The 12,430-nt window shown below is 41.6% G+C and overlaps 1 pseudogene; it reads left to right on the top strand.

Moving 5' to 3' along the window:
- The window catches only part of LOC121548673, an 89,632-nt pseudogene extending 77,303 nt beyond the window's left edge, over window positions 1-12,329 (top strand).
- The last annotated feature ends 101 nt before the right edge of the window (window positions 12,330-12,430 follow it).

Raw genomic sequence — 12,430 nt, 5'->3', positions numbered from 1 at the left:
TTAATACAACGCCTTATGTTTGGGGCAAATTCAACACAACACTTCACTGAGTACCACTCTTCATATTTTCAAGAATAGTGGTGGCTGCATCATGTTATTGGTATGCTTGTCATCAGCAAAGACTAGGGAGTTTTGGGGGGGAAAAAGAAGCGGAATAGAGCTAAGCACAAGCAAAATCCTAGAGGAAAACCTGGTTCAGTCTGCTTTCCAACAGACACTGGGAAATACATTCACCCTTCAACAGGACAATAGCCTAGAACACAAGGCCAAATATATACTGGAGTTGCTTACCAAGACAACATTGAATATTCCTTAGTGGCCTAGTTACAGTTTTGACTTAAATCGGCTTGAAAATCTATGGCAAGACTTGAAAATGGCAGTCTAGCAATGATCAACAACTTGACAGAGGTTGAAGAATTAAAAAAAGAATAATATTCAAATATTGTACAATCCAGGTGTGCAAAGCTCTTAGAGACTTACCCAGAAATACTCACAGCTGTAATCGCTGCCCAATGTGATTCTAACATGTATTGAATCAGGAGTGTGAATACTTATTTAAATTAGATATTTCTGTTTTCACTTTGTCATTAAGGGCTATTGTGTGTAGATGGGTGAGACATTTAATCCATTTTGAATTGTAACACAACAAAATGTGGAATAAGTCAAGGAGTATGAATATTTTCTAAAGGCAATTTTTGTGGGTAAATACAGGCGAATATATTATCAAAACGTCATGCCAGGGTAAGCCTACACGAAACACAGCCCTTATTTGAAGTGTCTCTAAAATCCCCTATGGGAAAATTGAATGATGGAAAAACGATTGGAACCATTTCCGTGTTTGACCACTAGGTTTTATGGGTATTTTGGCTCATACTGTGGTACTCTATTGAATGTTGAGATTCCCGCAATGGCAATTGCAAGGAGTGGCAAGGAGTGGAATGTTAGCTAAAGAGACTGGCACTCAAACTATGTACTCCCTGCATAGTTGTTGAAAACAAACAGGGTGACCACTTTTCATTGGTGAATAAGGGTGACATCACAGTACAGAATAGATGCACATCCACTGACTCACTCGGTGTTGCCTGTAGAGTTTTCTCTACTCCAATATCTAGACAAGCAGTACTTCCTATAAATATGTTTGGGGCTGTTTTTACATTACCAGTCTTAGGCTGCTCCTGAGTACTGGTGGTTGTCTTGACAGGATTCAGAGTTGGTCCATCTGAAAAACATTAATTCAAGTGTCTTGACTTTGATAGATACATTTTTTATAACCCAGTCTCAAGCATGAGGGACCAGCACTGACCCAACATTTGGGAATTTATCCAGATGGCACATGGAAGATGTACTATATTTTAGTTTTTTTTTAACCTGAGTCCTTGAAGGTGAAATCACCACCATCTTCAGTGCCCTTGTCTTTAATATGTAGTTCAGTAGGAGAAGAACATCCTCTTTTAGTTTAACTCTTCATCATCAGACACATGCAGTATGCTTGATCACTAATCACCAAAATCAAGAGAAAGGATCAGGTTTGATATCACTTTAATGTCATTAAAGTTTAGCTTTGGCAAGGGGACGTCAGCGTTACCTAGACAAGCAGAAATTCACATGGGTAGAGAGAAGTGTGAAGTGCACCACAGCAAATAAAAAATAAAAAACATGAAAGTTAGGCTGCAAATACAAATACTGTATATGCTCTGCGTATTGACCAAGGTAATATAGCTGACTTTGGCCCAATGCTGTACCTCCCAAACCATCTACTATACAACTGAGATGGGAAATAGTAGCAAATACAATACCAGCAGGGTGCCCACTTTTCATTGGTGAATAAGGGTGACATCACAGTACAGAATGAATCCACATCCACTGACTCACTCTATGTTGCCTGTAGAGTTTTCTCTACTGCAATCTGCTAAATCTTTCTCCAATCTCTACAGCACTAGACAAGCAGTACTTCCTATAAATATGTTTGGGGCTGTTTTTACATTACAAGTCTAACTTAGACTGTTGCATAGTACTGGTGGTTGTCTCGACATGAATCAGAGTTGTTCTATCAGAACTGTCTGGAAAAACATGAATTCAAGTGTCTTGACTTTGGTAGAGCAAAAGTTTCAAGCCATTGGGACAAACCCTGACCCAGCATTTAAGAAACACTGCTTTACAGGGACAGGACCCATTTCTACGGAACCAGATGGCACATTGACCATGTACTGCATATGCATATGTCATACAGATGATCTACAGATGAACACCACTAATGATCTGTCAGTTACACTTTCCATCAAAGGTGAGCAGAGAACACCTTAACGCCACTGTTCCATCAGGCTTTAGATCTGTCACTGGTGTTGACGAGGATACTGAAAAAGAAGACTAGTATGTACAGTATGTATTGAGTATCTGGGTGTACTCACTGAGTTGGAACAGTAATACTCACCAGTTAGAACAGACAGATGAACAGGAGCATCAACTCCATGTTGTGGTTCACCCTTTGTAACGAACTGTCGACAGGTGTAGACTCCAGCATCCTCAGCTCTGAAATCACTAACATGTAGAGAACAGTTAGACCCTAAACTCAGTCTGTCTGCTCTTTTGTTCTGTTCTTCCTTTTTCACCCTCCCATGACCAACTTCTTCAATAGATCCATAGGTCCATGTAGTTGAGGAGCAGTTTGGATAAACCACATTGGTACACGGCAGACTGACATTACCTCCAACAATGGAGTACAGAGGAAGAGAGTTTCCACTGACACCTGACAAGAGAATGGCATCAGATGATTATTCACTGGTAATACAGATTACATTATATTTCATAGGTATTCTTATTGATATTCTTCACAGGTGTACTGAATAATAATAAAGTAATTATATATACAATAGTGAAGATAAAAGTAGACAGAAAAACAACAGAAATGTAAACATAACTTCAGCATATCTTTTTTTTCTCAGATGTATGGTTTTCCGTGTTGAATGTGAGTGATGGTCTCTTAATAAATAGTATTGTTATTCTCTTTCTCCTCTGTCTTACCTGTTAGCAGGTACAAAACAGTCACAAGCAGTCCCAAAAATGAATGATAGACATCAGCCATTGTCCTCTCTCTCTCTCTCTCTCTCTTTCTCTCCTCTATCAGAGTGTCTCAGGACCATACGTTTCTCACCATACAGCAGTATCTCTATTCACCATTATAGCATCACTTCCTCAAAGAGGTCATGTTTTTTTCTGTAATGGAACAAGTATTAAAACGGAAAGCATTTCTGACACCTTGGTAAGAATGCTCCAGCTCACCAGCAGTTGAAGGCCTTATTCACATGTACTGTATGAGAGTGTGTAGTGATGTTGTATTGTTGTAGTGAATTTGCCTTAACATGGTCTTATTCACTTGATTGGTTCATCATAATTGGTACACCTCCATTCCTCTAATTCTGTGGACATGCTGTCTTTCTTTAAATTGTTTACAGGATGGAAATAAGTCAAGTGACATAGTCAACATCTTGTCACACCCTGGCTCTGGGACTCTATATGTTGAGCCAGGGTGTGTTCTTTCTGTTGTGTTTATTTCTATGTTGGCCAGAGTGACTCCCAATCAGAGGCAACGAGTGTCAGCTGTCGTTGGTTGTCTCTGATTGGGAGCCATATTTAAACTGTCTGTTTTCCCTTTGTGTTTGTGGGTTCTTGTTCCGTTTGGTCATTGTTACCGTGGACTTCACGAGTCGTTTCTTGTTTTGTTTATTGTTGTCTATTATCACTAAAGATAATAAAGTTTAAACATGTTCGTTCATCACGCTGCGCCTTGGTCTATTCCCTACGACGATCGTGACACCAACACAACACTTCACTGAGTACCACTCTTCATATTTTCAAGAATAGTGGTGGCTGCATCATGTTATTGGTATGCTTGTCATCAGCAAAGACTAGGGAGTTTTGGGGGGAAAAAGAAGCGGAATAGAGCTAAGCACAAGCAAAATCCTAGAGGAAAACCTGGTTCAGTCTGCTTTCCAACAGACACTGGGAAACGCATTCACCCTTCAACAGGACAATAGCCTAGAACACAAGGCCAAATATATACTGGAGTTGCTTACCAAGACAACATTGAATATTCCTTAGTGGCCTAGTTACAGTTTTGACTTAAATCGGCTTGAAAATCTATGGCAAGACTTGAAAATGGCAGTCTAGCAATGATCAACAACTTGACAGAGGTTGAAGAATTAAAAAAAGAATAATATGCAAATATTGTACAATCCAGGTGTGCAAAGCTCTTAGAGACTTACCCAGAAATACTCACAGCTGTAATCGCTGCCCAATGTGATTCTAACATGTATTGAATCAGGAGTGTGAATACTTATTTAAATTAGATATTTCTGTTTTCACTTTGTCATTATGGGCTATTGTGTGTAGATGGGTGAGACATTTAATCCATTTTGAATTGTAACACAACAAAATGTGGAATAAGTCAAGGAGTATGAATATTTTCTAAAGGCAATTTTTTCAGGGTAAATACAGGCGAATATATTATCAAAACGTCATGCCAGGGTAAGCCTACACGAAACACAGCCCTTATTTGAAGTGTCTCTAAAATCCCCTATGGGAAAATGTAATGATGGAAAAACGATTGGAACCATTTCCGTGTTTGACCACTAGGTTTTATGGGTATTATGGCTCATACTGTGGTACTCTATTGAATGTTGAGATTCCCGCAATGGCAATTGCAAGGAGTGGCAAGGAGTGGAATGTTAGCTAAAGAGACTGGCACTCAAACTATGTACTCCCTGCATAGTTGTTGAAAACAAACAGGGTGACCACTTTTCATTGGTGAATAAGGGTGACATCACAGTACAGAATAGATCCACATCCACTGACTCACTCGGTGTTGCCTGTAGAGTTTTCTCTACTCCAATATCTAGACAAGCAGTACTTCCTATAAATATGTTTGGGGCTGTTTTTACATTACCAGTCTTAGACTTCTCCTGAGTACTGATGGTTGTCTGGACAGGATTCAGAGTTGGTCCATCTGAAAAACATTAATTCAAGTGTCTTGACTTTGATAGATACATTTTTTATAACCCAGTCTCAAGCATGAGGGACCAGCACTGACCCAACATTTGGGAAACAGCTTTACAGGAGCAGTATTCATTTTATTTATCCAGATGGCACATGGAAGATGGACTATATCTGAGTTTCTTTATACCTGAGACCTTGAAGGTGAAATCACCACCATCTTCATTGCCCTTGTCTTTAATATGTAGTTCAGTAGGAGAAGAACATCCTCTTTTAGTTTAACTCTTCATCATCAGACACATGCAGTATGCTTGTTCACTAATCACCAAAATCAAGAGAAAGGATCAGGTTTGATATTCACTTTAATGTCATTAAAGTTTAGCTTTGGCAAGGGGACGTCAGCGTTACCTAGACAAGCAGAAATTCACAATGGTAGAGAGAAGTGTGAAGTGCACCACAGCAAATTTAAAATAAAAAACATGAAAGTTAGGCTGCATATACAAATACTGTATATGCTCTGCGTATTGACCAAGGTAATACAGCTGACTTTGGCCCAATGCTGTACCTCCCAAACAATCTACTATACAACTGAGAATGGAAATAGTAGCAAATACAATACCAGCAGGGTGCCCACTTTTCATTGGTGAATAAGGGTGACATCACAGTACAGAATGAATCCACATCCACTGACTCACTCTATGTTGCCTGTAGAGTTTTCTCTACTGCAATCTGCTAAATCTTTCTCCAATCTCTAGAGCACTAGACAAGCAGTACTTCCTATAAATATGTTTGGGGCTGTTTTTACATTACAAGTCTAACTTAGACTGTTGCATAGTACTGGTGGTTGTCTTGACATGAATCAGAGTTGTTCTATCAGAACTGTCTGGAAAAACATGAATTCAAGTGTCTTGACTTGAGTATCTGGGTGTACTCACTGAGTTGGAACAGTAATACTCACCAGTTAGAACAGACAGATGAACAGGAGCATCACCTCCATATTGTGGTCCACCCTCTGTAAGGAACTGTTGACAGATGTAGAATCCAGCATCCTCAGCTCTGACATCACTAACATGTAGAGAACAGTCAGACCCTAAACTCAGTCTGTCTGCTCTGTTGTTCTGTTCTTCCTTTTTCACCCTCCCATGACCAACTTCTTCAATAATACCAATATATCCATCTCTGCTATAGATCCATGTAGTTGAGGAACAGTTTGGATAAACCACATTGGTACACGGCAGACTGACATTACCTCCAACAATGGAGTACAGAGGAAGAGTGTTTCCACTGACACCTGACAAGAGAATGGCATCAGATGATTATTCACTGGTAATACAGATTACATTATATTTCATAGGTATTCTTATTGATATTCTTCACAGGTGTACTGAATAATAATAAAGTAATTATATATACAATAGTGAAGATAAAAGTAGACAGAAAAACAACAGAAATGTAAACATAACATATCTTTTTTTTCTCCGATGTATGGTTTTCCGTGTTGAATGTGAGTGATGGTCTCTTAATAAATAGTATTGTTATTCTCTCTCTCCTCTGTCTTACCTGTTAGCAGGTACAAAACAGTCACAAGCAGTCCCAAAAATGAATGATGGACGTTAGCCATTGTCCTCTCTCTCTCTCTCTCTCTCTCTCTCTCTTTCTCTCTCCTCTATCAGAGTGTCTCAGGACCATACGTTTCTCACCATAAAGCAGTATCTCTATTCACCATTGTAGCATCACTTCCTCTAAGAGGTCATGTTTTTTTCTGTAATGGAACAAGTATTAAAACGGAAAGCATTTCTGACACCTTGGTAAGAATGCTCCAGCTCACCAGCAGTTGAAGGCCTTATTCACATGTACTGTATGAGAGTGTGTAGTGATGTTGTAGTGAATTTGCCTTAATATGGTCATATTCACTTGATTGGTTAATCATAATTGGTATACCTCCGTTCCTCTAATTCTGTGTACATGCTGCCTTTCTTTAAATTGTTTACAGGATGGAAATAAGTCAAGTGACATAGTCAACATGTCAACATGACATATCAGTGGAATCAAGTCTCTTGTCTCTCCAAGGACTTGGAAGGCATTCAGAGACGCTGCTGCATCATTGACACTCCCTACAGCTCACTCCCAATGCCTTCAATATCCTCCTGTATGACCACACAAGCCACACTACCAGACATGTGATAAGACCATTTATTGATTTGGTGTTGTGCGTGACTTTTGGGGAGGGTAGCTCCCGCTCAGCCCAGTCAAAGCTCTTCTCTGTCCTGGGACCCCAATGGTGGAACCAGCTTCCCCCTGAAGCTAGGTCAGTAGAGTCCCTGCCCACCTTCCGAAAATATCTAAAACCCTACCCTTTCAAAGAGTATCTTAAATAATCCTACATGACCCCCCTTCTCTTTTTTTTCCCTAACTAGCTCTGCCATTGCTGGTAGCTACTTTATTGAGGAAAAATGTACTTACTATGACTGTGATAGTATGTGGTTTTTCCACCTAGCTATCTTAAGATGAATGCACTAACTACTAAATGACTCAACTGTAAATGTACATGTATAATGGCCTTCTGATGAAGCTACTGATCAGCACTGCTCTTCTCGTGACTGGTAGACATTTCAGTAACATCTCAAACACTGTGTTACTCTCTCAAGTCCAAAACACAAGTTCAGCACTGTGTTTAACAAAATGTGCCCAAATGAAACATTTTCTAATTAGAGACATATTCTGTCTATCAAGGTGTCAGACACTCTCTGTGTACTCCAGAGTGGGAGATGATGTCAGTCTGCCATGTAACAATGTGGTTTTTCCAGACTGCTCCTCAACTACATGGAACTATAACAGCGATGCATCTACTGGTACTATTGAAGAGGTCAATGGGGGAGGTCAGGAAAGGAAAACAACTCAACAGAACAGACAGACTGAGTCTTGGGTCTAACTTTTCTCTACATGTTAGTGATGTCAGAGCTGAGGATGCTGGACTCTACACCTGCCAAGAGGACCTTAAGAATGGAACCAAACGTGGAGTGGATGAAGCTTTTTATTTGTCTCTTCTAAATAGTGAGTATTATTGTTTGAATACATTAAGCTTGGTATAGTAGATGTATTTGTGACAGTAAACTATCTTCTTTTCTTTCACAGTCTCCCAGTCCACATCAATGACAGATATGAAGCCTGATGGAACAATGAAAGTAACATGCTCTCTTCACACCTATTATGGAAAGTGTAACTCACACATCATTAGTGGTGTTACTCTGAGCTGGGTGGATGAGACAGGTACTGATCTGCAGGGAGACTCCAGAATGTTCTCCTTGTGACATCACTCTGACTGTGACACTCCAGAAGGAGGACAACAACAGGAAGTGGACGTGTCAGCTGACTGAAAGGGGAAAAGTTGAGACCTCCATTGACTTCACCTCCACATTCTCAGGTATGTATTCTTGTTATGCTCCTATAACTTCACCAGATGTAATGACATTAAAGTGAATGTCCAACCTGATCCTTTCTCCTGATATTAGTGATATTAATGAACAAACATACTGCTCTCTACTGTATGTGTCTGATGATGAAGAGTTATTTAAAAGAGGATGTTATTCTCCTAGTCTAAGTCTACTCTTAGTGTATGGCTGCATTTCATTCCAAAACATGGTTCCCTTCTTTCTTCCCTTATTCACTCCCCTTCATAGATTTCAGACTGGTGGTCGTAAGCAGTTGTTCCATCTAGTTTCCCGTCATATTTCTTCCACATATCCAATCCTACCAGAGTTAAAGAGGGCAAAAGGGAGGGAACATTCACATCTATCAGGAATGAAACACAGCCTTTACCTTTGCTGGAATCAGCAGTAAACTGGTGATTTTATCAGGGGTGACTGAGGTGTAAAAACTGTGCTTCATTTCTACCATACCCCCTGACCTCTGACCCCTGGGTTAACCCGACAGGACCCCATGCCAGAGAGCAGGATCCACAACTACATGTACCAGCTCTGAAAGTCCCTGGACCACATGCACAGGTAATCACAGGTCCCGTGTAGCTCAGTTGGTAGAGCATGGCGCTTGCAACGCCAGGGTTGTGGGTTCAATTCCCACGGGGGTCCAGTATGAAAAATGTATGCACTCACTAATTGTAAGTCGCTCTGGATAAGCGTGTCTGCTAAATGTGTAAAATGTAAATGTTATCGCATAGGAGAACAGGCTCATTTCTGATACGTGTGTGTGTCATTTCAGTTGATTACTCTGACATGTAGATTCTCGTCATGGTCTCTTCCAACGAGATGTCAAACTAGAGAATATTAAGGTGAGACAGATTCCCACAGACATAGACCTATTGAGTTGGGAGGAGAACTCCACAGCACTTAGAATGCCATGACACACACTCAGTTACTATACTTCATTTTTTTTGTCACTATTTTCTGTAAATGGATGTTCAGTAAAATGTTTCTTTATCATTTAAAAGCCACACATTCCAGCCTTCATCAGCAAGCTTCATACAGTACCTGTTGGTCGTCCAGTATAGCACATGTAGTAGTAGTGCTCTGTGTCTTCTCCCCTAAACAGAAGGACACTCTGAAGCTGGGGGACTTTGGTTCGTGTAAGAGTGTTTATGCCCGCCCTACACAGAATAAATCTCTACACGTTGGTACAGAGCCCCAGAGTGCCTCCTAACGGACAGACACTACTCTCACAAGATGGACGTCTGGAGCGCCGGCTGTGTCTTCTACAAGATCATCAGGTATTGATTCATTATGTATTAATGGGGTAATAGTATCTCTTCCACTGTAGTACAGGTGTGTCTTCAAGAGCTGTAGCCTCCAGGGTTGTGTCTTGTACAAGATCATAAGGAACCAATCACAATTTCCTCTGACAGACGTACCTGTGTGTTTCACCACTAGGTGGTGCCATATAACTAGTTGAAGGGAAGTGGGACCCTCTACTTGTCCCAAACCTAGTCCTTACTTGTTTACTGTAAATGTGTGTGTCCCAATAATATCTCCTTTCTCCTGAAGGGTGCATTCGTTCACTACTTCCCACAAATCAAAAATCATTGGATTGGTGGAGGCATGGGCTAGTGGGAGTTTCCACCACCATAAAGTATGGATCATTGGGACATAGCTTGTGTAACCCCCCCCTCCACCCTCTCAGTTTGATTACGCGAGACCTTCCACTCTTCCTGTCCCTTGCAACCTCTGGCCTCTCTTTCCTGGGTCAAACGAGCTGGACCAGGTCTCAAAGATCCATGATGTCCTGGGAACTCCCAAAGTAGCTGTCCTCCGCAAATTCAAGCCGTGAGTGGAGCAGACCTCTTGTCATGACGCTAAATGATTTAGCTAACATATTATAACTACTGCTACTTTGTTATTGGTAGAAGTCCCTGCCTGTGTATAGCCTAACTTTCAGCAGAGTACTATCATCAACCTCAACAACAGCAGTGATATTCTGTCAGTTTCTGAAAAAGGGACTATTTCCCCTTCAGCCAGGTCTCGTACGATGCCCTTCAACTTCCAGCGGAGGACTGGTAGTGGTCTGTCCGAGCTGCTCCCCAGTGTTCTGAGAGCAGTCTGTTTCTGCTGCACGGCATGCTGGAGTATGACCCTGATGACCTCTTCAGTTCCAGAGCCGCCCTGCAACACACCATCTTCAGAGAACAACTGTGAGTCTCTGTGGGACATGGCTAGTCTATGTCCCTATTCCCTAAGTAGTGCACTGCTTTTGACCAAGGCCCATAGGTAATGCACTACACTATATAGGGAATAGGGTTTCATTTGGGACGCACACAAGACAGGTTCATATATATTTTACCATCTCTCCTTTTCAGAGAACTATATTTAATACTGTCCACATACAGTATAGGCCTGGATAATGTCTTACAGTACAGATTGCAGTCCTCTTAGGGTCCACACTTGATCTCCCTTCCCCCGTCTCCATCCATCTTCTTATAGGATGAACGTGCCAAGCTGATTGAAAAGCAAAGCTAATCATGTTACTAGGCCCACAGTTGAACTTGGAATGTATTAATGCAGTGTGATGTGGCGACTCATGTACAGTGTGTGTGTGTGTGTGTGTGTGTGTGTGTGTGTGTGTTGTTCCATGGCAGGCTGGCAGACAGAAGAGCTGCAGCTCTGAGACAAGCCAGCAGGACCCTAGAGGGCCTCCAACACACCCAGTGCTGGGGACCACCCTAGGCATGGCAGATGACTGGTGACCCCTCACATACACACTGACAAGTCAACCCATGTGTGGCACTCATGTATGCTAATCTAGCACTGTAGCCTACTGTACACTGACATCCCTACAGCCATTATACTTCACCTTCAACACCCTCTCTAACAGAGCCTGTCTACCTCGCTCTCCCAGCTCCAGATGACCCTGTGCTATGCGGTGGAGTTACCCAGACTGAGTGTAGCTTTCCCCCCAGTACCTGGGGCCTATCCATACCCCACGCCCTCCTTCTGCACCGCCAGGACCCATCGTGAACGCCTCCCTGCCATCGTAGACCTGCCGCTCACCGCGACAGAAGCAGGTCAGTGGTCAATACTTTAAACATGCATCTTTCCCCCCCTTAACCTCCCTTTCCTTGATCTCCACTATAAAAAGCATCTAGACATTATCTCACATTTATTTTAGACTAACATTTACTTTTCAACAGCGAATATTTGTATAAACCTTGCTGTCTGTCTCTCCGACATTTGAAACATTGTTTCAATATCCAAATTCGATCTCCAGATGTCCCATAGTAATGAATGTGTCGGGAGTCAGGACAAGACACAGGCAGGTAGCGTTTCTCAGCCAGTCTAAATCATGAATCAGCTGGCATCATTTTTATGGATATATACAAAGAAATGTCAATTGAAAAAAGGTCAAACGAAACGAAGCGCAGCTAGTTTGCTGACTTTCCAGCTTCAGTTTGAAGTGATTGTGTTAGCTGTGTTATTGGCTAGCTCCTCTGAACAACAGTGTCCTGACGAGAGAGCACATTTTCTATGCCAAGCGAAATCGCTTTTTAATGAAAATATGTCAATCATTATTTGAATATGTTGATAACCTATTGTATAAAAGTGATAATGCCCTCGAAGCCAGTGTTTGGATGTTATATTGGCACGGTTTGCCCCAACAACACTGTGCCAATATATCCTCCAAACACCAGCTTCTCTGGCATTATTACTTAAATATTGTACTTGTTAGGTGACGCCAGAGGCATATTTCCATCTCTGTAAGGACAACAAAGTTATATTCTACCCTATTCTGATAAAGATAATTATAGGTTCTGTCTACCTGTCCCTCTAGCCCAGAGAGGAGTCCCATCACCAGGCCTTGGACAGCTGTACCATGCCCCCCCCCCCCCCAGCTAGCACTAGTGGAGGGGAACACAGAGACCCAAAACACTGACAGCCTCACTACTCCCAGGCCCATAATGCTTAAGCTGGTGGTGTGGGAGGTGGAGACACAATGT

This window comes from Coregonus clupeaformis, chromosome 33 (assembly GCF_020615455.1).
Source record: "Coregonus clupeaformis isolate EN_2021a chromosome 33, ASM2061545v1, whole genome shotgun sequence".
NCBI classification, from domain to species: Eukaryota; Metazoa; Chordata; class Actinopteri; order Salmoniformes; family Salmonidae; genus Coregonus; species Coregonus clupeaformis.
The sequence above is the reverse complement of the archived record's forward strand: the minus strand, read 5'-3'. Positions and strand labels throughout refer to the sequence as shown.